The following is a 5,192-nucleotide window of genomic DNA, read 5'->3' on the forward strand; positions in this document are numbered from 1 at the left end:
ACAAAAACTTGAGTGTTTCAAAACATACACCCACTTACCTTGTTGTATATTCCCAAGATCCTTCCACATCACCAACTCTGCGAGAGACTTGAAACCTGACAGGATCAACAATGGGCTAAGGGTCCAAACACTGACTTGCAAAGCCACCATGACCGATCTCAAACAAGTTGTTGAACCAATCCTCACTTTCTACACAAATGAAGGTGAAAGTGTGTTGTCAAATCCGAATCAGTGTGTGACTCTTGATAAAAAAACATATAATTTGATGATTACTGGACAGTTACACCATAAAACTAACAGTTTACGATGTATTCATCGTTTTTGTAAACACCTTGTACTTATTTTCAGGGTAGTCTTAAGAAAATATTCGTGTATTTTTTCCTGTAAAATTATTGTTTGTCATTTTCATGTTAATGATGCTATGTGTTCCAACGTTTTTAAATGATAGTGTATTTGTTTATGTAAAATTATTGTTTGTCATTTTCTTTGATAATGATGCTATGAGTTTTAACATTTTACTGTATTAAATTTTTATACACTGTGAGCAAGAAAATTAGTTAAAATTGGTGGTCGATCCGAACTCTTATTACAAAAATTAGTTGTCACAGTAAATTTTAATGCCATCTGTCAAAGAACGCTTTAGAACATAAGATTTGTGAAATGTTTAAACAGTATACACGTTAGGGAAACACTAGACTCTGTGAAACGATTTTTTTAATGCAAGCCAAGACCATAAATGTGACAATGTAAAATTTATGCAGGAGTTTTCACAAAATTTTATATAATTGTATAATGACCAATAGATAACCTCTAGAATAATCGATGCAACTACTTGGTTTGCATATTAATGGCTAAGTGGAGCTCATGTAATTTATTGGATGACCGCCTTGAAAAGATTAGGATACTTCAACATTTCTTGCCTCATCCTATGTCTTACAGATGGATGAATGACAGAGAGCATGAACCTTAACTCTAAAGAAAGACGGGAACTGCCATTTTTGAAAGAGCATAAAAATTTATTTTGTAATATTAGTTAAATTCGTTTTGATAACATGGGTTAACACATGTGTTATTGTATATTCCAAACGTTATGTCTCGAAAAATTGTTCCAAACATAAGGAGCAGAAAGATTAAAATAAACATGTAGTAAATAAATTTATGGCAGTAAGCCCATGAACGCAGAATGACTGTAGAAGAACATATCATGATTCAATTGTTCCTCTGCCCTCATATTCTTATTAGTTCGCTTGTACTGACAATCGATGGTTATATTATTTTGTACTGGATGAGATAATACTATACGAATTACCCCATCCTAGTACAAAATAGTTCATTAAGTGGAGATATTGTAAGGCAGCTGTAATTTCCCACCTTACAAGCACTCATCTACATACTTTGCTATGATTTACAACTGGATTTAGGTATCATTTGTACATTGTGTATATGAATATTTAAAGAAGACTGACATTGTCAAGTACACCTTGTAAGTAGTTGTTAATGCTTATTGCATGAAAGATGACAGAGTGTCTTTATTATCAAAATGGTGTAATGAATGATTGCCTATACTAGTAGAGGTTGGAATGCCAGTGAAAATGAAGTGGCAGGCGTAATTCGACCCCTGGGTGGAAAACCCCACACAGGTGTGTTGGTCCTGCTTAACACAGGAAGTAGTCAAGATGGATGGTCGAGTCACCTGAGCACTGAAGCACAATACAGCGGTGGCTGGCCAGTGTTGTAGCGGGGCCAGAAGGGTAACCGGATAATATTTCAGAAACTCTGAAAATCTTGGACGTAGCAGAGAGGAACCAGGAAACGTTACCTCGGAAATCACGCAGGCTGGGTTATTTCTGAAGATTTTTACTCTGAGAAGCGTAACATTGTATGTATTCCTAATTAATTTGGATAGGTATTTCCTCACAAACTTTCTGCGCTGGATGACAGAAGACTAAAATACGGTTGGTTGGCGTCCGGAAGAATCTGTAGAGAGAGTGAATATTCCGTGGTTTCGAGAATATATTCGCTTTCTGCAGTTACGAGGGAGGGGAGCCAAGCTTTGCTGGGAAGCCCGTGGTGGAGAGAATGAGGTCTTCCTTTTTTGAGCACCCGTGTTTGATGGTCACTTAGTATCAGCTTTTGTTGGTACAGATCGACTTGCTGTTTTTTGCTCTCAGAAGATTTTATCGTTACAAGAGTTAGGCACTGTACCATTGCGAACTTGTACGATTCTGGACTTCGCCTCCGGGTATGTAGTCGTCGTTGAGTATGCAACATTCAGTGATTGAGAGCACTTCCTCTGTCTATACTCTCTTAGATACGTTATCTGAATTCCGTCCTTGTGGCTGGGAGTTCGCGTTTGTTGTCTGTAGAAAACAGAGAGGAGAAGACAGTAATAGATCATACTAGTCAGAGGACCGCCTTCTACCATCCTAGTGTTTGAAAGAGTTTTTATTTTTGTGGCTGGAGTTCTTCCATCGTCGCAGATGTATACGAGAACCATCACTCCGATGCACTAGGTGCATTACATACGGTGATATTGCTAATTGCTTTGGCTTATTGGGGTTATAAAGCTAAACAGCTGTGATCACGTAAGTTTTATTTCCACTGAGGTTGCACACCACTATACATCATCTTCGAAAGTATTGTCTTCTAGTGTTTGGTATGTAGATGATGTCAGTCATCTCGCATTATTTATATATATTTATATATTTAAATTATGTCACATAGACATAAAAAGGGGCAGATTTGGGCAATTGATCAGTAATATAAGTTAGGAAATTCGTTTGTGTCTCTTTATGTCCATTGGACATTGAGTTATAATCATTTCTAATATATAAAAGGGGTTTTAATCTACAATAAATGTATAAGCAGAATGAACATATATCATTTTGTAGTTACTAGTTCCAGTAATCATTCATTTTTGTAATTTATGTGTTATAGAGCAACAAGGAGGAAATAATATCACTATTAAGAGATCCTAAGATACGCTTGAGAGGGTAGTCAGAGATGTCCAAATCTTCATTTTCCCATTCCGTATTTTCCAATGCGCACATTCATTTTTACACCTGCCTTGAGCAACATCTTGGATAGACCAGGAACTATGTATTGGGGAACACATCCTGGATGTACTTATGGCCTCCAGTATGTGTTGTCTTTGTTAAGGAGATGCAACTTGTCAGCGCTGGGTGGGCTGGTGCGTCTATATGAGCTCATGCTTCAGGTTTGGGTGTGAGCAGGGCTCTCAACAGTTGAGAGAAACATCGCTAAAACACGCAGAGTGCCAGCAGTGGGGACGTGGCAGGGCGACAGAGTCAGCGGTCCAGTGCTGTCAGCCGACCAGCATCTGTGTCCAGCATGCGCAGTACCGCCGCTGTGGAGCATATAAGGCCGTGCTTGGTATCTTGTCGTCAGTCTTGTGACTCACTCTGAGGATGGCCGGATGATTTGTGGACAAAATATCAGTCGAGGAAATTTTGTTTGCGTGGCTGTATGCCCGAAATTTAATGGACTGTTCATTACACCGTGAGAAGTTGAAACTGCAAATGTAAGCAACTTAACTTGCATAAAACTGTGGATTATTATTTTCGTAGATTATCATATACACCAGCTGACTATTGTGTTTAAGCTTGTTGAGACATCTGTGATGACTCAATTTATAAATATGCAAATTTTGTACATAAATTTTAAAAATTTCAGCTTCTTCTTTGGATATGGAAATTACAGAATATAAAACAGAAACATTGGTAAATAGAGCACCAGACCCTTTTGATATAATACAGGTTCATTCATAAAAGTGGCATTTTTTTCATTATAGACTAGACTGCTCAAACTGGACAGCCTTACATTTTGTAAAATTGTTTTATCATCTTCATCAATATGTTTGAAAGCCTTGTTACAGTTTCAGGTAGGATGAACATCCCATCTGAAATATTATAGGCAGAACATAATTGTCTTTTACATTCCTGTAGGCATCTACATTTTTAGAAATCTCAAAATCTACAATATTTAAAGTGGCTAAATACTTAATCTGGTAACAATCTACATCCTTATAGGAAAGTACATTTTAAATCTCATGTTAATTGTGGATGTAATAACTCTACTAAATAATTAACTGGAAAACTAGAATGTTTTACTATTATGTAAATTTATTTATTATCTCATTAAATTTTCTATTTAAACACAAACAATTAAAACTAAAATGTGTAAAACTTTTGAAATTGAGAAATCAATTGTTAACTTTCATTCACACAAATATGCAAAGGATAAGTATTTACATATGTGTAAAGAATGTGTCGTAACTGCCAAAAATAGGAATGATTTGAATAATAAAGTGCATTAGATATATGTGTATAATGTTTCAGTCCATATTACAAGAAACATTTAAAAGTAGTTTTGAATGTATAACACTTTAAACTATTGTTATCCATGAAAAATTAGGAACAAACTGAGCCTGATAAAAAACAAGAAGGTTATCAGTTGTCAAGAAATTAAAGATTTTGATTGTTCATCTAAGGATAATCACTCAGGCAACTACATGACTTACCTTGAGGAATATTGGAAAAGTACGAAATGTGTTAAAATGATGTGTAAATGTGAGAAATAAGTAATTAAAATTAATCTCAAAAGACATTTACCTTCAGCTAACCACAAAAAATTAGCAGGAAAACCAAGAAAGTGACCCTTAATTAATTTTTATTTGAGTAAGCTGTTAGTACATAACCATATTTTCAATTTCACCAAATTAAAGCTATATTCCTTTTCTATATATTAAATGCCATTTCTGTCAATTTCCTAATTTTAAATATTTTCTCCTATATTTTCATCAACTATATTATAATTTAACTATATTATAATTTAAATTTCTAAACCCAACAAATCGAAAGGAAAATGGAGCATTTTGTGATTGCTCAAGTTCATGAATATTGTATTTAAATTGAGGTGGAGATAGGAAGAATGGAAAGGAAAGAGGAGGAATTACTGATGATGACTGCATTGCAACATTATGTGGAATCAGCAGCAATGAGTGAAAAAGTTTACCAAACCAGAATTCGAACCCAGGATCTTACTAGCCAAGTGTTTTAACCACTGCACCATTCAGGACACGTAGTTGTCACAACTGCATGGACTATCTCGGCATACCTCAATGCCAATCCACACTCCCATTGAGTGCAACCTATCTGCAGTCCCTGTTCATG

The sequence above is a fragment of the Schistocerca piceifrons genome, chromosome 5 (genome assembly GCF_021461385.2).
Source record: "Schistocerca piceifrons isolate TAMUIC-IGC-003096 chromosome 5, iqSchPice1.1, whole genome shotgun sequence".
Taxonomy (NCBI): domain Eukaryota; kingdom Metazoa; phylum Arthropoda; class Insecta; order Orthoptera; family Acrididae; genus Schistocerca; species Schistocerca piceifrons.